Below are 24,687 nucleotides of genomic sequence, written 5' to 3'. Positions count from 1 at the left end.
ACCCTGGACCTCCGCCCCGCCAACGCTACGACCCAGCAGCACTCTACGCACTCAACCGAGGCTGCAACAACAACTGTAAGCTAGCATCACCAGCCGACACCCATGGACCCTTCAGCTGTCACCGCTGCCGGCACACCTGCAGCACCGCCAAGAACACGGACGCTGTCATTTCCTCTAGGGAAAGCGAGCGCAAATAATAAGGATTGAGGAAAGCGGTGCCCATATGGTCAGAAAGCGTTTACCGCTGCAACCGATTAGCACACGAACAGCCCAAGCGAGGAATCCCTCAGAGCAGGTATGCCGAGTAGAGCAACGAGTGCCATACTCTCTCCGTCTGTGCATAAAAAGCGCGTAAAACGTTATTCTCATTATTTTCAGGCTGTAATACAAGACTGAAAATTAACTCCAATTTGGTGGAAACGTAGGATCACGAGCATGATCCAGTAAGGTATGTTAATAACATATGTGCCCCATTCTGGTCTTAAAAAGTGAGCAAGAACAGGTCATGATACCTGCGTTTGTTTTTAGATCCCGAAAAGAAAAGAAACTCAGTCAGAACTAATACCTTACCCTTGACCGGCGGCTGCTGGTTCAACAGGTAATATGAGGAATCCGAGTTAAATGTAGTCGGAAGCTAAACAACTGTCAAAAATGTAGCTAAAACAAGTCTTATTTTATACACTTGCAGATATCCCGTATTAAGACAGAGCCCTGATGAGAATCCGTAGAGTTGACATACCGGATTCGAAACGCGTTGGCGTAAAAAGATTAGCCATTTATTGGTTGAATGGACTGAATGAATTAATTTGGAGTCTATTTTTCCTTATTTGAACTGTCTACATTCAACTGTAGTTCATTGATTTATGATTGTCATCAAGTTTATACTTTTGACTCTGGTCTTTATGGAATTACGGATGATTTTTTCTTCATAGTATGAATATTTGAGTGTATATATTTCAGAGCAATTCACTTTGTATAATACAACTAGTTATGTGTATGTGTATGTTTTTGTGTTGTAAATAATCGCGAATTGTAAATAATTGTATATAAGGTGTACAAAACGATAAGGTGTCCCTTTCATACATCAATACTTTAAAAAAAGACAAAAAACAAACAAATAATAAAAGGGTTTGAGTGATATACCCGAACGAACCAGGAAGTCTCTTATGGTTTGTTCCCTCAAAAATAGAGGATTTGAGTAAGTGTGTGGCCGGCAATTTGTGTACTTAGAAGAACACGGATCCAGCACAACCCGCCCACAAGAAAGACAACCGAACCGAAGACCCTGCAATGCATCCTCCTCAACGTCCGATCCCTCCACAAACACGCCACAGAAATCTGGGACCTACTTGACAGCACCACCCCGGACGTAGCATTCTTCACCGAAACCTGGACCAACACCACCTCGGGACCGGACATCGTCATCGCCATCCCCCAAGGATACAAGATCTCCAGGAAGGACCGCCCCACCCACCCAGGAGGAGGAATCACCATCGTCCACAAATCCAGCCTCCGCCTGAGCACACTCCCTGACGAGTCCACAGAACTGATGGAACACCTTCACTTCAAGATACTGGCCAGCCCCACCGCCACCCTCCGAGGAACCCTCATCTACCGACCCCCTGGACCCCGCGGACCCTTCGCCAACTCCATCACAGACATTATCTCCCCGCAGGCCATCGCATCCACCAACTACACCCTGCTGGGAGACCTCAACTTCCACCTCGACAATCAACTGGACCCCAACACCACATGCCTCCTGGACAACCTCCACAACATTGGACTCCGCCAGATCGTGACCGAGCCCACGCACTCAGCAGGACACACCCTCGACCCCCTCTTCACTACAGAAAACTCCATCATCTTCAGCCACACCACCGAACTCCCATGGACCGACCATCGTTGCGCGTCCACTTCACCTTCAGAACACCCACCATCCACAGACACCAGCACCTGCTTCCACAAAGAAACTGGACCAAAATCACCGACGACCAGCTCACCTCCTCACTCAACAACTCCACCCCAACCATCGCGGAAAACGACGACCCCAACACCGCAGCCCGAACCCTGCATAAATGGATCTCGGACAGCACCAACACCATAGCCCCCCTCAAGAAAAACAACAATACCTTTGCCAAGAAAGCCAGATGATTTACCACCGAACTTCGAGAATCCAGGCGCACATGCCGCCGCCTCGAAAAGGCCAGGAGAAACACCAAATCCACAGAAGCCCACAACAACTTCAGAGCCGCCACCAACGCCCACCATCAACTCATCAGAGAAACGAGGAAAAAAGCGATTGAAGACAGAATCTCCACCCACGCACACAACAGTAAGGAACTCTTCGGCATCATCAAGGAGTTCGCCCAACCCACCAGCGAGTCTATCGACAACCCTCCCTCACAAGACCTCTGCGACAAACTCAGCACCTTTTTCCACCACAAAATCAAGAGCATCTAAGACAACTTCGACGAAGACAACCAACACACTGAACCCTCACCAAGCCCCCCGACACCCGGAAACCAGCGATTGATGACTGGATAGCCCTCACCACCGTAGACACACTGAAGACAATGAAGTCAATCCACTCAGGGGCCCCCACGGACCCCTGCCCCACCACATCTTCTAAGGTATATGAGAGGGTCCCAGACCAAGAGCATAGAAAGTTATTGTCAATCACATAATTATTTAATTAGAATCCAAAGCAAATGATGGTGCTTAGTGTTTTTATTGTCACTGCACCAAAGGACATTCAATGTTCGAAAAATCATAAGTATAGTACACAAAAATGGGTGCGCCCACAGGGGGGAAGGGAGGTGTGTGAGGGAGGGGATATATTTCAATTAGTTATACACATCACTAATCAAAACTTCTTAAAACATGAATTCAACATTTAAACCATGATTATCATAGATCCACAAAGATGAGGTCAAAAAACAACACACATGTCCAACAGACCAATTTACATGAAAACAGAGACTCCCGTAATGATTATTATTATCAAACTAGGGTGGGGAGTTCTTGATTGTAGAAGATGGTCTACGTTTCGACCCAAAGGTGTAGGACTGTAGATCCTTACTCGCGGGTCTTCATCAGGACGTGAGGGAGGGGGGTGAGGGTAATGTGGGGCTGGTTCCTAGGCACAAAATTAAAAACGCTAAATTACTTGAAACGGTCTCATAAGAGTCCCGACATAGTCATTCACCAAAACACCCAGATGGGTATTATTAAAAAATGAAAGGAAGGATAAAGGGGTTTAGAAGGGAGGTTAACTATACTAAGGAGGAAAAATGGAGAACTCCGTTGAATGATTATTTGGTTTACCTGGCGAGGCAGGTAGAAAGGACGGCCTGCCCGTTGCCGTTGGGCGTGGGCCGCGTTCAAGCGGTCTCTTATTCCAGTGCGGTATGGTCTGGAAATCATAATGGAGAGACTAGCATTAAAATAAAATAAAATAAATAAATATCAGGCGCCAACCGAATATTACGTTTGGCAAGAGGTCAGGGGCGTCAACAGGAGAGGCCTACCTTATTTAATAGACACAGAGGTGTAGATCACCGATATTGCCGTCCTGCCTGGCGTAATTGAAAATCTCACAATTCACTTTATGATCGTGCCATATCTGAAAAACACCGAAATTAAAACGGAGTTATAGTCATCTGTGGGTAGAGGTTATGACTAAGGGGCACACTATTACTTTAGGCACTCACCCGATGTAGAAACGGTAAAGTTTCAGGGAAAGAAAAGTCGGGCGTCTCCGCGCGTCTTCTGGTTAAGGATTTTTTGTCCCCGTGTCAGTGCGCTCGATGGATTAATCAGGCACACTCGTCAATCATCTGTAAAACACCAAGTGTCAGATGGTGTTTGAGTTACAAGCAAAGATCGATTCTATGAAAAACGGGTTAGAGCAACTGCTGCTGTAAGCAACTTACCCGAGGTTAAACAAAGCCGAGCCTAAGAGCCGGCGTCTCTCCGCATCTGTCGGCAAATGGGGAAGTGCTGCCTAGGTAACCGGGTTAGCTTTCTAAACTCGTAGAGGAAAGACTAACGTGTTGCTAGGGAACCTGGTAGCGTCAAGTGTGAGGTGTGGGGAGGAAAGACTCCCATATTAGTTTTTCAGAGGGGAAGGCATATTACAGAAGTAATCAATTATATCAAAAAACCACATCTTCAACAGAGCCGCCGACATCATCGCACCCATGCTCCGCCACACCATCAGCCGCTCCCTGGCGACTGCCTCGTTCCCCGACGACTGGAAACACGCCGAGGTGAACCCCCCTCCTGAAGAAACCCTCAGCGGACCCCACCGACCTCAAAAACTACAGACCCATCTCCCTGCTCCTGTTCCCAGCGAAAGTCATCGAGAAACCCATCAACAGCCAACTCGCCACATTCATTGAAGAACACAACATCCTCGACTCCTCCCAATCCGGCTTCAGAAAAAACCACAGTACGGAAACCGCCCTCCTCGCCGCAACAGACAACATCCGCACCCTACTGGACAAAGGAGAAACAGTAGCCCTCAACCTCCTCGACCTATCAGCGGCGTTCGACACAGTCTCCCACCGCACCCTAATACGCAGACTCTATGACGCAGGAATCCAGGACAAGGCCCTCGACTGGATCTGCTCCTTCCTCTCCGGCAGGACGCAGCAGGTCAGACTCCCCCCTTTCCTCTCGGACCCCACACCTACCACCTGCGGAGTCCCCCAGGGCTCCTCCCTCAGCCCGACGCTCTTCAACGTCTGCATGGCTCCACTTGCCCCCATCGTCAGAACCTACGGACTCAACATCGTGTCATACGCAGACGACACCCAGCTCATCCTCTCCCTATCCAACGAGCCCAACACCGCCAGACGCAACTTTCGAGAAGGCATGGAAGCCGTCGCCAAATGGATGAAAAACAGCTGCCTACAACTAAACACCAACAAAACAGAAGTACTCATCATGGGCCCAAACCCCGACGCCTGGAGCGGCACCTGGTGGCCCACCGCCCTCGGAAACCCGCCAACCCCCACAGACCACGCACGTAACCTGGGAATCATCCTGGACTCCGAGCTCAAAATGGACCGCCAGATAAACTCTGTCTCATCTTCCTGCTTCCACACCCTCCGCCTCCTTCGTAAGACCTTCAAATGGATCACCCTTGAACACCGAAAGACAGTCACTCACGCCCTGGTCACCAGCAGACTCGACTACGGCAACGCACTCTACGCCGGAATAAACAAAAACCTCATCCGCAAGCTACAGAACATCCAGAATGCCGCCACAAGACTGGTCCTCAACCTGCCAAAACACTGCCACATCTCCCAGCACCTGCGCACACTCCACTGGCTCCCAGTCGAGGCGAGAATCACCTTTAAGATGCTCACCCACGCACACAAGGCCCTCCACGGCACCGGACCAGCATACCTGAACAGCCGACTCAAATTCCACGCACCCCAAAGGACCCTACGATCAGCCCAGCTCTCCTACGCCTTGGTCCCCCGCACCAGAAAGACCAGATCGGGAGGCCGCTCCTTCTCCTTCCTCGCTGCCAAAGCATGGAACGCCCTTCCGCTCCACCTCAGACAGACAACATCGCTCCCCATCTTCACAAGAAACCTCAAAACCTGGCTCCTCGACAGACCCCCTCCTTGATGGAATGGAACCTTCACCCCCCCCCACCCCTAGCGCCTTGAGACCCTTACGGGTGAGTAGTCGCGCTTTAACAAACCCCTGATTGATTGATTGATTGACTGTCTGTATCTGTCTGTCAGTTGGTATATAAGTGGCTGCATGGGTTGGTGAGTAGGTACATGAGTGGCTACATGGTTTATTGATTGGTTTTCTGAGTACCTGTATAGGTGTATGAGTTTCTATGTTGGTGGGTGAGGGGGTTTGTGAATATCTACATGGATGAGAGGGGCTAGATGGGTGAGTGAGTGTCTGTATGTCTGTGAGTGAATGGATGTGTTAGTGGTATATGGGTGAGTAACTGCATATGTGAAAGGCAGTAGAGGTGAATGTTGGAGTATAAAAGTGAATGTATGTGTGAATGAGTGATTGTGAGAGTGGCTGTATGGGTGAGTGTGTCCTTGTGTCTGTGACGGTGTAGGTGAGTAAGTATGTGTTAGTGTGTGTATAAATAAGTGAGTTGGTGTGTATATAACTGTATAGGTGAGTAGGTGACAGTGTGATTGACTCTATGGGTGAGTGAGTAGGTGTGTGAGTAGATGTATGAGAGTAGGTGTGTAGTTGGCAGCTCTGGACACTAATGGGCAGATCTGCAAGGAAGTGCCGCAGGGTGGCGTTGCTAGCCCTTTGGCTGTGGCCACGCTGCAGCCCTTCCGAAGCACAGGAATGGGACATATTTACAATAATATGTCTCATTCCTGTGTTCTCCCCTGTGCTGGTGCACAAACTGCAGCCATGCGCTGGCGCAGGCACCCTTGCACCATGGTGCAAGGATGCGTGCATCATGGGGAGGTTGTTTTGTGCAGGAAAGCGTAAATTCCTGCACAAAAACAATCACTACAGGCTTTTTCCTCTTTCAATGTGTGCTGTAGAATGCAGGATGCTTTGAAAGAGGAAAAATGAAAACATTTTTCCCCATTGTGCCCTAGCATTGACACGTATTTTCAGATTTACCATTGCTCGCAAACCTGGAAATGTGTCTTGTTCCATGGGTGCTGCGTGGGAACACCCACATCAACACCCATGGAATGCCCCTTCCATGCACAGCACTGCGTGTGATGGGGCCATATTTACAAGGAGACAAAAAATGACACACTGGTGGCATAGGGGGGTTGTAAATCTGCCCCATAATTGGACCCCATTCTACACTGTCTGGCCGCACTGGAAAAGATCCTATTGAACTAGCAGCCCCCTTGCAAAGGGACCGTGCTTTTCTTACTGCAAGGCCTTCATCTTCTACTGCCATTCCTAGCTCCAATGGCAACAGTACAGCTGTAGGAGACGCTGTGGCATTTATGGCAAAAACAACAATTGATGGAAAGAATGCAGAACAATGTCATACATTTACCCGAGTACAGAGATCTGGGCCTAAATCCATTGTTTTTTTGCTCACCATGCCATTTCAGTTTGAACCCAGCCATATGCAATCAGTCTTGACCCTGTGCCCTATGGAAACAGTCCAGCCCGAACTGCCAGGCCAGGTCCGCCCTGGACTGGAAACAAGCTACTAGGACTGGTTTTGGAGGTTCACCGCTCTTCATCCAGGAAAACTTTACTCCAGTGGCATGGAAAGCACGGACCCACATCTGGGCTTACCCGTCCCACTCAGGGTGACAAATGCAAAAGCAACAATTGATGGACAGAATGCAGAACAATGTCATACATTCACCCCATTACAGAGATCTGGGCCTAAATCCCTCTTGTTTTGCTCACCATGCCATTTCAGTTTGAACCCAGCCATATGCAAATCAGTCTTGACCCTGTGCCCTATGGAAACAGTCCAGCCCGAACTGCCAGGCCAGGTCCTCCCTGGACTGGAAACAAGCTACTAGGAATGGTTTTGGAGGTTCACCCCTCTTCAGCCAGGATAGCTTTACTCCAGTGGCATGGAAAGCACGGACCCACGTCTGGGCATACCCGTCCCACTCGGGGTGACCAATGCAAAAACAATTTATGGACAGAATGCAGAACAATGTCATACATTCACCCCAGTACAGAGATCTGGGCCTAAATCCAAGTTTTTCTGCTCAGCTTGCCATTCCAGTTTGAATCCAGCCATATGTAAATCAGTCTTGACCCTGTGCCCTATGGGAAGAGTGGTGGCGAAATGAGCTAAGGAATGATGATGGATTCAACCCAAATCTGTGACTGGGGGTGAGTGTCTGAAAAGTTTCAGCACTCCGTCCATCATCTCCTTGTGTTTGCTTTGTTCGCCCTAAGTTGGCAGGGTATGCCCCGACGTGGGTCCCTTGTTCACTTTGCCACTGGATTCAAGCTAGCCTGGCTGATGAATGGTGTTACCCAGAAACCGGTCCCAGGATGCTTGTTTCCAGTTCAGGGAAGACCTGGCTTGGCAGTTCGGGTTGGACAGTTCCCATGAGCCACAGGGTCAAGATTGATTTGCATATAGCTGGGTCTGAACTGAGCTGGCGAATTGAGCTAAAGAATGATGATGGTTCAAGTCAGATCTGTGACTGGGGGTGAGTGTCTGAAAAGTTTCAGGGCTCCATCCATCATCTCCTTGTGCTTGCTTTGTTAACCTTAATTTGGCAGGGTATGTCCAGACGTGGGTCCCTTGCTCACTTTGCAACTGGATTCAAGCTAGCATGGCCGATGAAGGGTGTTACCCAGAAACCGGTCCCAGGATGCTTGTTTCCAGTTCAGGGAAGACCTGGCTTGGCAGTTCGGTTTGGACAGTTCCCATGAGGCACAGGGTCAAGACTGATTTGCATATAGCTGGATCTGAACTGAGTTGGCGAAGTGAGCTAAAGAATAATGATGGTTCAACTCAGATCTGTGACTGGGGGTGAGTGTCTGAAAAGTTTCAGCGCTCCGTCCATCATCTCCTTGTGTTTGCTTTGTTCACCTTAATTTGGCAGGGTATGTCCAGACGTGGGTGCCTTGCTCACGTTGCCACTGGATTCAAGCTAGCCTGGCCGATAAAGGGTGTTACCCAGAAATCGGTCACAGGATGCTTGTTTCCAGTTCAGGGAAGACTTGGCTTGGCAGTTCGGGCTGGACTGTTCCCATGAGGCACAGGGTCAAGACTGATTTGCATATAGCTGGGTCTGAACTTAGGTGGCGAAATGAGCTAAAAAATGAAAATGGATTTAACCCAGATCTGTGATTGGGGGTGAGTGTCTGAAAAGTTTCAGCGCTCCGTCCATCATCTCATTGTGTTTACTGTGGCATCTATGGCAGCACAATGGTCAAACCTTGTGACAGCAGTTACCGCAGTACTAACCATGTCCAGGCCTGCATCACTTTATTGCCCAATTAACAGTAGGGGGTTAACATCTTGAGCTCTGTCCCCTTCCAACCTCGTCAACCTCAGAGTGTCAATGTTGGCGGATTGCATCGTTACGCTGACAGGCGAGATGGTCCTGATGGTATGCCCCCCTCCCACAGCATGGGCTCCGTTCACCTCCCTCCTGAGTACACCCCACTTATCGTGTTGCTAGCCAACGTACCGCATCTTGAATCCAGGACTAAGGAAGGCTTAAAGAAGAAGGTGGTGCATTGGCTCAATTCTAATATTGTCCTTTGTCGTAGGGTGGAAAATCAAATTCTTATGGTGTGCCGGACACAGTGGGTTGGTGTCACTAATAAATCTTGGCAGGGGGATTGTATCATTGTTAATTGCAACAATTCATCTATTGTAAATCACATTTTAAGAGCAGAAGTGCAGTTTGATTATAAGTGTCGGAACTCTGCTATTTTGGCACTCCAGTTGGGTTACTTTTATCAACCCATTACTCCCTATTTAGGACCCCAACGCGAGTGGCCTGTGGAAGAGGGTTATGGGGGCCACATGGAAGGGATTACATGAGTTAGCACTGTAAACAGATTTGCTCCATTGAGTATGTTGGAGCATTAGGACTGACTCGGTGCAGGTCCCTTGGACCCAGTGATCCTTGCTACACAGGGAAAGATCCCATCCCCAGATCAGGTACTGAGCAAGAATGATGGGTGCAAGTTCCTCTCTTTGAACATTACGGGGCTAGCAAGTAAGATCGACAACCCTGGGTGGTTGGCACTCGTGAAAAGATTTGAGGTAACATGTCTCCAGGAAACCTGGGCTATTGAGAACAATTATCATCTGGATGGCTATACAGCCCTCTTTGTCCCAGCCATCCAGTCCTTGTCAGGGAGAGCAAAAGGGGGGCTTATTATATTTGTTCATTAGTCATCCCTGACATTTCAGCATCTGTACTCCATGCCTCGCCAAACGTACACGTGCTGTTGCTGTCTAGTGGCAAGAGTAGACTCCTTTTGGTAAATTATTAAAATGTGGGAGCTACTCACGAGGGTGGGGGTAATATAACACAGCTGGGGACAGGATTGCAGGCTTTCATCCTGAATGTCCAGAAGTGTCTTCATATCTTCTTAACGGGGGATTTTAACGTCCACATGTGTGGGGATATTAGACTAGGACAAGTAGAAGCCATGGGTTGCGCACGCCAATCAGGCCTGCATATGGAACCTACTCCTCAGGACACAGAGCTTAACTCACTCCTGTTAGAATTTAACCTAACATCAGTCATGAATAAGTTGCCCCCGGGAAAAACAGACATTAAGCCCACTTTCATCGGTAGAGGGTGTGAGACTTTTATAGATTTTACCTTTATATCTACCCCCTTCTTTTCCTTGGTCACAGATTTTTCTGTCCAGACAAGTGAATTTAGAGACCATAATCCTAGCTGTATAATTACAGGCTGGTCCTGTGCACACTGATGCTCCATGGTGGGTGGGGGAGGAGTCTCGCTTAAAGTGGCCTAGGAAGATAGGACCTTATAATGGGGGTGTATGGAACCTGAGTTATTTCATAAGTCCCTTGAAACCCAGTGTCGTAGGGAGATTACCACCTGTCTCGACGCCTCAGGCATTCTGGGCACCTTTGGCACCATGTCCACCGTTGTACGGAAGCTTCTGTGAGCCCCAGATGGGGGCAGGGCACCATCAGGCCCATGATTGTTTGATTCTGCGTGTTCTCAGGCCTCTAGGTAGTTGAGACAGGCTCTGAGCGATAAGCCTCGAGACACAGTGGCAGTTACAGGTCTTCGCAGAGCATAAAAGGCTGCACTAGCAACTCGTCAGTCCACCTTGAAGGAGGAGGCCTGGTCTGACCTAGTGGAGGAAAGCACATTGCGAAACAGCTTGCTTGAAGTTTTGGGCCATTATCAATATCTCATTCCTCTCAAAAGATTTCGCTCATTCACTGGATACCCATATTACAGAGGACAACTGGGTCCATCATTTTGAGGGCGTCTTTCAGCCGAATTCCTTGACTAATGAGGGGCAGGATAGGGTGGAAGGTAAGACTAATCTTATCTTTTCTGAATCGGAGGTGAGAGCGGGCATATTAGGCCTGACCAACAGAAAGGCCCCAGGTCAGACAGGATTCCGCCTGACATCCACATCGCCCATGAAGATACTTGGATGCCCATTTTTACTGCTGTTATTAACGCCTCGGTCTGGGTTGGAATTCCTGACTCCTGGGCTTTATCGACTATAGTCACAATATTTTAAAAGGGTGACAGGGACAATACTTCATGTTATAGCCCCATTTTTCTTCTAGACTCTGTGGTGAAGGTGGTGGGCCACATGATTTCTGATAGAATGGTATCATGGGCGGATGAAAACATTTTTTTATCTTAGATGCAAGACGGCTTTGGCCCTGGTCAATGCACTGTGGAGCAGCGCCTAAATCTGTATCTTGTCTAGAACAAGTACACTGTGGCTCATACCTGCCCTATATATCCAGCCTTTATTGACCTGTCCTCAGTTTTTGACTGTGTGGATTATTGATGAAATTACCCCTTGCAGGAAAATGGTATTGGGATCAAATGGTGTGGGGATAACTCTGATAAATTGTTGCGGAAAATAGTGGGAGCTGGTTCTGAAGAGTTATTCCGCTGCCTTGATGATGATGCTGCCCCTTGGTGTCTTATCGCCGATTTCGAAAAACTCGGCGAAATAATTAAAAGGTCCCTCACCATCACTAAGGGTACATCAAAGAGGGCATCGGTAGGTTGGTTTGACAGAGCCTGTACGAACTCATTACAAGAACTAAAGAGGGCACTGTCAAGCCACCCTAGAAACAGGGAAGCCGGTTTACATCTCAGGGCAAGCTACAAAAACCAGCTAACCCGTAGAAAACAGGAGCTTAGGGAGGAAGCTTGGGACAACCTGACTAAAGAGGCAGAGCTGCGTGACAGTAAGTTATTCTGGAGTACTGTTAACAGCCCATTCCTCCAAAAGGAGGAATTTCCAGTTTTAACAGCCCAGGTTAGTGAGGACAACTGGGTCCAATATTTTACAGGAATTTTCGATCCTGCCAGAGAGGATCATGATAGTTCAAGTGCTGTTATCTTAGGATCTATACAACCTCTGGGGATTACACTTTCTGAAGTTGATAATGCTATCCGCACCAGCAAGGGGGGGAAGGCCCCAGGACCGGACGGAGTTCCGGTCGACCTGTATAAGACCGATACGGCGCTTTGGTGCCCCATCCTGACCCAGGTTTTTAATGCCTCCGTTAGTGATAATACACCTTCCACATGGAGTGAGTCCATAATTTTGCCGATTTATAAGAAGGGCGATAGAGGTGAGGCCAAGAACTACCGCCCTATCTCCCTTCTGGATTCTTCGTTAAAAATTATGAGCAGGGTCCTACTGTTACGACTAGAGGAATGGGCTGAAGCTAACAATATCCTTGCAGACTCCCAATTTGGTTTCCGTAAGGGTCTCGGCACTATTGAGCAGTGCATTAATTTAGATCTTATCATTGGGAAATATACCAAAGCTAAGCAGGGCTCTTTATTTCTCTGCTTCGCAGACCTCTCTAGTGCCTTTGATCTGGTGGATCATACTCTCCTATGGTCCACCTTACTCGAAATGGGAGCCCCAGCTGCTATAATTCACTTCTTAGCCAGACTATATAACAAGTTGTCAGCACAGATTCGCTTCGGCCTAGCGGGGGAATGTACGAAGAAGATTAAGGTTAAATCCGGCATTAGGCAAGGTTGTGTCTTGGCCCCGTTACTCTTCTCCCTTTTTATAAATGCTATGGAATCCGACTTGAGGAAGGTCCAAGCTGATGCTCCTCAAGTCGAGGGCCAAGCTATCCTGGTATTGCTCTATGCTGACGATACTGTCTTACTCTCGAGAACTCCGATAGGTCTGCAAAAATTAATGAATCACTTTTATGATTTTAAGGGGAGGAAATTAAAATCAATAACTCTAAAACTTTTATTATGGCTTGCGGGAAAAAGGTGAATCAACTTAAATCATTCCAGTTTAAGGATCATAGAATTGAGGGTGTGGACAAATTCTGTTATCTAGGTATAACTTTTAGCAATAATGGGTCGTGGGCCCCAGAGATACTTAATATTAAGGCCAAGATGGGCAAGGGGTCTTCAGGTGTTTTTCGTTTTGCTTCCAAATTAGGTAGTCGTCACATTCCTGATATGTTAAATGTCTACCGGCACAGATGTGCCCCGGTTGCTCTTTACGGTTCAGGAGTTTGGGGACATTGGAATCAAGGGGACTTGCAAGTAACTGAAAATACATTCCTTAAGAGACTCCTTTGCCTCCCCCCTCGGCATCTACCGAACTGATTCATAAAGAGGTGGGGCTGGAATATCTGACTGACCTAACAGGATTGAGACCACTTATGGTTTGGAGGTCAATCTGGGCCAAGGATGAAACAGTATTTACCAGGCGAATAATACAAGACTGTTTTCGCTGGGACAAAGTCCGCCAGATCCCCTGGTTGAAATATGTCTTAACATCTTATAAGGAAATGTTTGATTTGGATGTTTTTAGTGACCCCGCATGTGCTATCAATTTACCTAAACAGGAGGTCAAAAGTGTTTTTCTGGGGAACAAATCTAAAATGCGCCAAGATAAATGTAATCATTTAACAACTCATGTATTTTATCAATCTAATAATGGGGATGCTTATGGCATGCCTAAGTATTTAAAAGTAATTACCAAACAGTCACATCAGTATGTTCTTACAAGGCTGAGATTAGGCATAGTCCATAACCTGGTGGCATTCCCTTGGATGAAATACTATACGTCATCCCCATGCCCGTGCGATGGAACCTCCAAACAGAGCACGATGCACTTTATGCTAATCTGCCCCCTGTATTTACACCTCCGTATTTGTTATCTCAAACCTCTTTTTAAGAAACATTCTGTGTTTACAGTTGCAAATGCCCTGAGATTTTTATTTGCACTTGATACCATAAATATCTGTTTTTTTACTGCAACTTTTTTTTTAAAATCAGTGTCCATTAGAAAAAGCCTGGAATTCTAATTTTGCCTTTTATATAATCAACTGCTGCTATGTCTATGGTATTCCTCTCAACTGAACTGTTCAATATCTTGTAATATATTGTAACTCTCTTTTAACAATTTTAATTTGATTGTCTTTTTATATTCTGTGTGCTTTTATGATTGTTTATTGAATAATCGAATAAAGCTTATGAATTGAATTGAATTGACTGTGTAAATCCATTGGCATCAATAATAACATAATGTTGCTTTTTAAGGGATCTTCATTGATATTCAAGGGCAGTAGTACGTTATTCAAAGGACTTGAAAGTGTCCCGTCAGTTTAATATCAACAGAGGGGTGCGCCAGGGGTGTATCCTTGCACCCTTCCTTTTTAATATATACATCAATTCCTTAGGAAAGGCCCTCCTAGCAACTAAAGCAGACACCCCCCAGGTAGGCAAGCCTATCCTCCCAGTCCTCCTCTATGCTGATGACGCAGTCCTCCTGGGAGGACTGCTAGGGGCTTACAACTTCTCCTCAACTCTGTTGCCTCATTCATGGAGGCATTGGACTTGTCAGTGAATCATTCTAAATCATACATTAAGCAGGTGGGCCCCAGCAAAGCTAAGGCTAAGAAGCCCATTTTTAAACTAGGATGCTTGCCAATACCAAAAGTAAATGTTTTTTCCTATTTGGGAATAGTGTTCAATGACTCCTTGATTCGGCCCCCCTTGCTTGACTGCAACAGAGGGGACCTAGTGAAAGCCACTGCAGCCATTTTTAACTTTGCCAGTAGAGTGGGAGGGAAACCAATAGGGGCCCTCCTGAATATTTACCAGACAAAATGTTTCTGATGGATACAAGTGCCTGTGGATTCTTCACCTTTTGAATATCTCCTGCACCAGCATTCCGCAGAAAATAATTTTCCTAGCTCTCCCACATAGACAAGGACGTCATAATAGCATGGCTTCGAGCAGCAGCGCCCCCCCCCCTCAGCGCCTTGAGACCCTCACGAGTAAGTAGCGCGTTTTACAAATTCGCTGATTGATTGATTGATTGGCTCTGCTCGCGACTCCGTATGACATCATCGGAGCCATAAGAAGACCTCATTGGCGTGCTGACATCAGTTCCCTTATTTCCGCACTCTCTACGCGTAACGTTTCTTTCTGGGACTCTCCATTTTCTTAGTGATTACTTTGTTTCTTCAAGTATTTTGAGAAATGGCTACTTCCAAGAAGTCTGGGTTCAAGCCCTGCAGGGAGTGTGGCGGTCATATGTCGATGACTGATCCCCACAATGATTGTCTGGAGTGTTTGTCTTCCGACTATGACGTCAAAGGGTGTTTGTGCTGCAGGAAAATTAATCCAAAGGTTTTAAAAGAATGAGAGGCAAAGCTCTTCATGGCAAAAGCTAAAAAGGAGAAGAGGGATCGAAAACGTTAGAAGTCGTCGACTTCGTACACTTCAACATCCAAGAAGTCGAAAAAGAGGCATGGCTCTGGGTGTCACTTTTCGAAGGGTAAGGCTTCGAGATTGCCTTCACCACCTCAGTGGCATCAGAGAAAAGACTTTGTGTCTCCTTTACCTTCTCCTTCTCCTCAAGCGACTCCGGATAACTCACCAGCTCCAAGGTCGCCAGCGTCGAAGGGCTTTTCGACGCCTAAAGAAACTGCGATGCCAAGGAAGTCATCGACGCCCAGGGAGTTTTCTCCTGTTCCTGTGGCTTCGCCTCTGCGGGTGCCGTCTCCACCGGCTCCGCTGCCTCCAGTTCGGCCTCAGGTCGATCCCGTTCCGAAAGATACAGATTCTTATCCTCCTTTTCTGGGCCTTGGAACGGATCCAACAATTTTTAAATGCAATGTTTGGCATGTTTTCCAGGGCCTCACATCCTACTGGTGCACCTTCGGGCCCTGTGGGTCCATTGGCCTTTATTTTGGGTGTTCCACATCAATACGCCCAGGCGCCTTTCGTGCCTTTTATGCCTACAGCTCCGGCTTGGCATTTTCCGGCGCCGAGGACTTCCACTCCAAATCCTCGGACTCCATCTGTTGTCAAGTCGGCGCCGCCTGGGATTTGATTGTCGCCGATACTTGATGCTGAAGGTCCTCCTTCGGCGCCGATGCCGTCGTCACCGGTGCTGCGTCTGGCACCTCCAACGCCGATCCTGAAGCAGCGCTCTAGGAGGGATGCGCAGACTGCTTGAAGAGGAAGAATATAAAAGAGAACAGGAGGAGGGAGAGATTGTCGAATTTGTTGACGATTTTGAAGGCCGACAAGTGTCCAGTGGGTTGGATACTTCTCCAGAATGGGAACTCTCCTCACCAAAAGGCTGGGATTTCCCAGGATGTGGCTCCTTATCACGTGCTTGTAAGAAAAGCCGCTGAGTTGCTGGACCTACAATTGCCTTCAGCTGAAATTAAATCTAATATTTTGACTGAGGTTCTCAATACATCGACTTCAGTAAATGAGCCTCTTCTGCCCTTCAATGAGGCTTAGACAGAACCTATTTTGGAAGTTTGGGAAAGCCCTTGACTTCTCCAGCAGTTTCCAGGTCTATTGCTAGGAGGTTCAAGCCAGCTCCTGGGGATCCAGCTTTTCTGTCTACTCACCCATCACCTGAAAGCTTAGTGGTCCAAGCTTCTTGCTCTAAACAGTCATCTGGTTCCTTCCATACCATCACGGGGCAGGGGGCGTGGCCAAGATGGCGGCGGATTAGGACGTGCTTTCCTGTACCTCTGGTGCTGCCTGAACACAGCTTTGAATATCACCCCTCCTGGTGCCCATTCGAGCTGGCCTCAGGGTTCCGCTGTCCCTGCTAACGCTCCAGATACTGGCGGTGTGCCTATTTCTGCACTGTGGAGTGCATTTCCGTCTTTGCTGGGCGGCCCAGCCCTCGCCTTGCTGTGGCCTGGCGGACATGGTGGAGCAGAGCCGCGGTGGCTGTCTCCTGCCCTGTGGTGGCCCGACTGCTCAGTGGGGCATCGGAAGGCATGGACTAGTCAGCAGCTTGGCGGACTGAGCGGTGATTTGCCAGGCGGAGCGGCAGAGAAGTGTGAGCAGAGACGAGACCTGAGGCGCAGCCGCCATTTTGCCGCTCTGAGGCAAGTGCGGGGCCTGGGAGCGCACGGGGCGGGGGGAGTTTGGGCGGCCTGGGAGCACAGGCGGTCCAGTGACATGAGGCTAGAGCAATTCTGACTGTGAGGCGGGGGCAGTTGAGCCCCCAGTGAGAGGGTGTGTGCTCCCGAGCCGCTGCAGCGAGGTGCCGAGGTGCTTGGGCCCAGGAGACATGAGGTGAGGAGCAGAGGGGTGGCAGGCGCGGGTCCGTGATCTCGGACCGTGAGTCAGCGGACGGTGGAGGCCCTGCAGGCAGAGGGGGCGCAGGGCCTCGTTACCTGCTTTGAAGCTGCGCTGGTGCCTGTGGCAGTCCACGGGCCACACTCCTGGTTGTGAGATGGTCCTGCTTAGAGTGCGTGGGATCCGCATGGAGCGACTGCACTGTGAGTGTCCCCTGCGGCGGTGAGGCCTGCAAGACTGTGGCAGTGGCGGGTGCCTCTCCCCGGTGTGGATGCTAAGTGAGCCTTGCTGCGCCGCTGGGGTCAGAGAGACCTGCGAGGAATGGGAGGCCAACCATCGGCCCGTACATCGGCGGGTGGTGCCTCTCCCCTAGGTTCTATGCCTCGCCTTGACTGTGAGCTCCCGGGAGAGTCTGGAAAGGGCCTACTGCCCTGAGTGGAGCCTGGAGGTCTGCTTCTCTTCATGTGTGGTGAGGGGCAGCAGGTGGCAAAACACAGACAGCTATTCGGTCCGTGTATCGGCGGACGGCGGTTTGGTGAGGCCCAGCATTGAGGGGACAGTGATGTCAAGGGAGGCCCGCTGTGGGCAGTGTGGGGAGTTAACAATAGCAAACAACAGATATGTTAGGGTCATAGGGAAAAGTTTAGAGACCAGCGAGGAGAGTTTCCCCAAAACGCAAATTACAACACTATACAACCTCGGGTCTATTCAGCACAATGATAGTGTGTGTTATGTATATAAACAAGAAGAAATCACTATATTCTCTCTAGGGGAGATGATCCCTTGAGGACTAGAACCCTCACTCACCCAAGGGTGACATGCTTCATCATATGGGTTCCTCCTCCCAGCAGGAAGCCTGGTCCTGCTGAGGGCTACAACTCCCTCACTGTGAATGAGGAGCTCAGGGATGTTTTAAAGATGTTCCCTAGTGTTAAGAGGATGCTAGGTGGGGCTTCTGCCACTGTGATCAGCGGGGATCCTGGCCGGATTGGCGGAGGCCCGACCAAGCTCTGGCCCTTCTTCTCCTGGTCAGCCACGAGGGCCGCATAGTACTGTGGTTCAGGGATCTGCTGACAGGGGCTGGGCTTTTGTTTGAGTCCCGCTGGGAGTGGGCTCCAGTTGTGTCCCCTGGGGGCCGATGGCACCTCTGCCTTGTTCACGCGCCACTGCGCGCAGGCCCTTTCCTGAAGCAATATGTCTTCCTCAAGGAATAGGAGAGACAAACCCCTGAAAGATCTCCTACAGAAATCGATAGGTCAGTCTGCTTCTCAGTCGGATGTCAAGTCTCTGCAGCCTGAGGACAAAGATCTGCCGGCAACCAAAGCTTTCATGATTGAATTGTTCTCGGCCATAAAGGAGGTTATTTTGGAACTCCGCTCTCAGCTCTCTTCTGACCTGCGCGAGGTGCGGCGAGATGTAGACGCCATTGGGGAGCGAGTGGCGACCTTGGAGGAGCACTACCTGGGACATGAGGATGATATCCCCCAACTCCAGCAAGATGTCATTTGCCTCACGGAGCAAAACCTAGATCTCCAGGCTCATGCCGAGTATATGGAAAACCGTTCACGGCGGAACACTATTAGAATCCGGGCAGTCTCATGGAAGGGGGAGGGAGATAACCTACGTGAGTATGTTGGTGAGCTTTTCTGACAGATATTAGGTGAAGGTGAGGACCAAGAAATCCAGATGGACCGTGTCCACCGTGTTGGCTTGCTGCCTGGTGCTAAGGCTCCCCACCGGACATACTATTGTGTGTCCACGACTTCCAGCTTAAGGAGCGGATCCTCTGTAAGGCCTGTGATCTCAACCCCTTACAATTTCGGGGCCATCAACTGGCGTTCCAGGACTTGGCGGCCTCCACCCTCGTCAAACATAGGGACTTTAAGCCCATCACTAATCACCTGCGTGAACAAAGCATCCCTTACTCCTGGGGTCACCCGTTTGGGCTTATTTTCAAGCACAACGGCAAACTTCTGCAGATTCGCTCACTGGAAGCCACCTTTGAGATATTAGGGCTGGAGCGGCCCGCTCCTACGCTTGGGAACATCCTATCTCCTTCAGGGCGGCACAGGTGCTCCACCGAATGGCAACGCGTTGGGAAGTCCCCCCGCCTTTTAAACAAGATGTGTCCACGAGTATGCTGGAGAGAGAGGCTGCTGTTACCTCTGTGACGTTGGTGACCGACAATCCAGGAGTACCTTGAGTTCCACACGATTGGCATCAGTTTGGCTTTTATTCGGCGCCACAGGTGGGAAGTACTCTGGTGAGGATCTGTTTCTTATCTCAGTCCTTGTATGGTGAGGGTACTCTGTTTCATGTGCGTAACGTGTTCCACAATGACGTCATGTTCCCCTGAATGCTGGACCCACAAGACAGACTGTTGTCACTGTGTACGATTTTTGAGTTTCCTTCCTTTTTATGTTCTCTTGTACTATGGTTTAGTGTTTGGGGTTTTGTTAGGATTTTAGGGTTGTTTTTGGGGCTCCGCATCAGTTCTCCAGAAGGCAGGGTGAGTATCTGGTCCACGATCAGTACATCCTTGCCCACCCAGTAATGTTGGCATTAGGCGCCTCCATGGCTTTTACCTCTCCTCTGGATGCTCTGGGTAGGGACTTAAATGTTGTAAGTCTGAATGTCAGGGGCTTAAACAGCCCTGTTAAACGCTCGGCCATGCTTTCCCTCTTGGAGAACCCAGAGGGCGATATGTGCCTGCTGCAGGAGACCCATCTCCTCTCTAGGGATATTAAACGGATGAAAGACAAGTGCTTTCCCTACAAGTGTGGTCCTCAGGCCCAACTAAGAAGCATGGGGTGGCGATCCTTTTTAGCACGCGCGCACACTGCAAAGTCCTTTCTCAGATGGCTGACATTAAGGGTAGATTCTTGGCTGTCCGCGTCCAATGGGGGGGACACACAGTTAACGATAGGGTCACTGTAAGCCCCACATGAACGACAAGAGTCCTTCCTGCTTGTGGCCCTCTCTGAGGTTTTGGCGTCTCCAGATGCATCAATCTTGGTGGGTGGGATTTGAATTTAGTGATGGACCCGGGGATGGATAGGTCTGAGCAAAGGTCATACCAGACAGTAGCAATGTCGCGGGGGGGAGACAATGAGGGCGGGTTGAATGATGTGTGGCACGTCCAGCACCCCCAAGAGCGTGATTACACCTACTACTCTGCAGCGCACAAAACCTATGCACGCTTACACCACTTCTTGGCCACTTCCTCTCTCCTGCCTCACTTATCTGCAGCGTATATTACGCCTCGTTCCCTTCCTGACCATGTCCTCATCTCGGTTCAACTTACCTCCCATGGCAAGCGCCCGCCGCCGTCCGGCTGGCGCCTCGGCGACTCCCTGCTTCATTCGGAATTGGTTGTCACACGAATACGGGACACTATAACCAACTACCTCGCAGATAACGACCAGGAAGGTACACCCCTAGCGGCGGTATGGGAAGCATTGAAATTAGTGGTGCGGGGGGGTTCATTGCGCTCGCGGCATCATTTGTGTGACTATGCAAAGATAAGCGCGCAGAGTTGGAGAACGAGGTGGGAGCCTTAGAGGTGATACATAAGCGGACGGGGGCCCCAAGAGTTTGGAGGGAGTTAGAGACAAAGCGGCACATGTGGAAACACCTAGATTTAGATAGAGCAGAACACACCCTCCGGTGCTTGCGACACAAATTTTACCTTAGCGGGGACAAAGGGGGAAGGATGTTGGCACATAGGCTAAGAGCGCAAGCTCAGATGTCGGCCATTCAGTCCATTAGAGATCCTCAAGCGGTTGAGCATACCACTGGCACCCTTATTGTGGATTCCTTCCATCAGTTCTATCAGTGCCTGTACAGGGGGAGGCGATAAAGTCTGGGGGGGATGGCGGAATACTTGACGTCCTGTAAACTTACACCTCTCTTCAAAACGTCGACTGACGCTTTGCATACTGCGGTTCGCATAGAGGAGGTCATATCTGCAATTGCACGGTTCAATGCAGCCAAATCCCCGGGGCCGGTTGGCTTCTCTGCCATATTCTATAAAACTTACTGTGTGGAGCTGGCTCCTCTTTTAACCCGCCTCTTCAACTCCTTTCTCGATACAGGGGAGGAGACTACCTCCATGTCAGAGGCAGCAATCACAGTCATCCTTAAGCCTGGGAAGGATCCTACAGACTGCGGCTCGTATCGGCCGATCTCTCTTCTAAACATTGATGCGTAGCTCTTCGCGAGCATCCTGGCAGAGAGACTCAGCCCCTTGATGGACGGTATCATAGATCCGGACCAGGCAGACTGTATCCCAACATGACAGGGAGGGGATAATACCAAATGGCTTCTTCACCTCATAGACCTGGTCCACCGGTCTCGAGCCAAGGCTTTTTTCCTTTCCATCGACGCAGAGAAAGCCTTTGACCGAGTGGACTGGGAATACCTGTTTGCAGACTTGAGGGCCTTCCGACTTGGTGATAACTTTGTTTGCTGGGTTCAATGCCTCTATGTGGCCCCTAAGGCAGCGGTGCGAGTGAACAGATGTAAATCAGCCCTTTTCCTCATCACTAGAGGGACACGACAGGGGTGTCCCTTGTCTCTGTTGCTTTTTGCGCTCTATATGGAGCCTTTTGTCCAAGGCATATGGTTGAATGTGTATATCGAGGAATTAGGTTTGGCGCTGACACACACAAAATTAGTATGTATGCCGACAATGTTATTCTGTCGCTTACCCAACCTCATTCCACACTGCGGTACCTGGCGGCGTAACTCCTCGAATTCGGGAAGGTTGCAGGATTTAAAGTGAATTTCTCGCAAATTCTTATATATTTCTATTCCCGATGAAGAGGTCCAAGATTAGCAGCAGGACTTTACCTTTCAGTGGGTGCACTCCAATATTACATATCTGGGCATCCGGCTGACTTCCTCTATCACTAAAACAGTCTCCCTTAATTATAAACTATTGGTGGATCAAACTATCAAGGCGCTCGCTGATTGGTCCCACCTCAAATTGGCCTGGTATGGGAGGCTGGCGGTGGTGAAAATGACGGTGCTCCCGCGTATCCTCTACCTATTTCCGATGCTCCCAGTGAGCCCTCCGCCAGGCACCCTTCGAAAGTTGCTGGGGCTCCTTAATAAATTCTTGTTGCGCAAGAAATGGCCGAGGCTCGCATTATCACTCATCACTTCGCTAAAGGCTGGGGTGTGCTGGGCTTCCCACTACTTGGTGCTTATTATCAGGCGTCCTGTCTCCGATATACCACGGAGTCCAGAAAACACTGGAACTTTATGGATCAGACGGTAGTAGGCTGTAATACCTGGCATGAACTATGGGTTCCGCGCAAACACAGAGCATGGGGCCTTTACTCTTTCCCGGCGACCTCACCGACTCTGAAAGCTTGGGATCAATTAGCGCGGCGCAGAGGATGGACTACGTTTCCCTTCCCTATTACGCCTATCGTTGACAATCCTGATTTTCCACGGGGTGCGCGTCCCCAGTCTTCCACCGCTGGAGGGAGGAGGGCTGCAAAAGGGTAGGCTCCCTATTCGACCTTGAAGGCCTGATCCTCTTCCCTCAATTGTGTAGGGACTACTTCCACCTGCCAGAGTCCGACGCTTTTCATTATTCGCAGTTAGCACACTGGGTGACCCAACCGTCCAACTTCGCTTTAATGTCCCGCCCCTTGACAGCTTTTGAAAAATGGTTAGTCTGCAAGAAGGATGACCGTAAGCTCATATCTGAATTGTATGCGATGATCCTGACACACCCCAAGAAACGGCATACGAAGGCACAGGTTCGGTGGGAGACTGAATTACAGCGTCCTTTGACACGTAAAGAATGAGAACATATCTTTTATTGAGCACACCACACTGCCTCTAACACTGCGTGTGCGGAATCTGCCTACAAGGTAGCTTCTTATTGGTACTATACACCGGCGCGCATCGAGTCCTGGGATATAGCGAAGTCAGGCCTCTGCTGGGGGGGGTGTGTCCTTCCGGGCACTCTGGTACACCTGTTGTGGCACTGCCTGAAATTGATGCGATATTTTATGACTTTGATGATGCCTTTCAGATTACATTCCCCCGAGCACCTGAGCACACACTGTTGGGACTCCCCCATCCTAAGTCCTTTCCTTTACGCTTGCTGAGGGGTAGACAGATTGCGTTAGCTTTACTTGCGGCACAACAGGTTCTTTTAGCGCAATGGGGTTTCTTGACCACACCTGATCTGCGGGATTGGATCCAGAGACTCTGGCATCTTTTGGCAATGGAACGCCTTTTGCTGGGCATTGATGGAAAGGGTTCAGAATATATGAATCTATGGGGTCCATTCTTACAGCTCCTTTCTAAAGAACTGAGGGAAGTCACGTGCCCAAAATACCTACAAATTCTACAGCTCATTCCTCTGGAGCCATGGGGGGCCAATAAAGTAGTCTGAACAATGCTGAGATGTGACTGGCGGCCATGGAGGGTGAAAGGGGGAGTTAGAGACTGATGCAGAGCAGGATTGGGAGGGTTTGGGGGCGGAGGGCTCGGGTGTTTTGTCTATTTTCTTGTTCCTTTATTTTATAAAAGTGGTATCTTAGCAGCTGCCCTGTCTGTACACTATGGCCTGAAATTTCTTTTCACTAGGACGCCCTCCGGGCTGTAGACCTGCACGCTGTGTACTTGCCATGATGTTATGCTCTGCCGGCAATTGGATGTAGGCAGCTGAGCTGTGCATAAAGATTTTTTACCACGTAATTAAAATGATTGATTCAAAAAAGATGGGGCAGGCAGCTAAAAAAGTATTTTCCTCTGCAAGTATGGCATTTAAATCTCCTAATGCTACCTGCTTACTTGGGGGTATATCCATGCTCTTATGGACTCTGTCAAACAGCTAGCACCTAAGCTACCTGAAGAAATTGGGTTAATTTCCTTGAAGCACTTTCGGACTCTCAATCTGCTGCCCGTCAAGTTATACAGTCAGGTTTGGATACGGCTAACTTGGTGGCCCGAGTAATGGGATCTTCCGTGGCAACAAGGAGACAAGCTTGGCTGAGATCATCTGGATTTTCTCCTGATGTTCAAGCAACCCTGTTGGATTTGCCCTTTGACGGTACGAGGCTGTTCGGCACTAAGGCTGACTCTGCTTTGCAACATTTTAAAGATAGCAGAACGACTGCAAGATATCTGGGACTTCAAACTCAGTCTAGAGGGTATGAGGATTTGGAAGGCAGCTTTCTTTCGTGGTCACCAGCAACCTCAGCAGAGTCAGCAGCAGTACCCTTTGTAGAAATCGTACAGGGGTAAAAATAGGGGCCGTTTTCTAGGAGCCGCTCAGCAGCAGTCCTCCTCCCCCTCCTGCTCCGGGGGTCCCAGAAGGACCCCCGGGGCCCAAAAAAGATTTATTTTTAACTTTGGTGCAATACGTGCCAGGGCTTCACTCATGTTGGGAGTGGGGCCGCGCAGCACACCT

General features: G+C 49.3%; 1 protein-coding gene across 1 annotated transcript in view; it reads left to right on the top strand.

Moving 5' to 3' along the window:
- The window catches only part of LOC144772911 (uncharacterized), a 2,519,762-nt gene that overhangs the window by 1,845,183 nt on the left and 649,892 nt on the right, over positions 1-24,687 (top strand). The window lies entirely within an intron of this gene.

This window comes from Lissotriton helveticus, chromosome 8 (assembly GCF_964261635.1).
Source record: "Lissotriton helveticus chromosome 8, aLisHel1.1, whole genome shotgun sequence".
Lineage (NCBI taxonomy): Eukaryota > Metazoa > Chordata > Amphibia > Caudata > Salamandridae > Lissotriton > Lissotriton helveticus.
The sequence above is the reverse complement of the archived record's forward strand: the minus strand, read 5'-3'. Positions and strand labels throughout refer to the sequence as shown.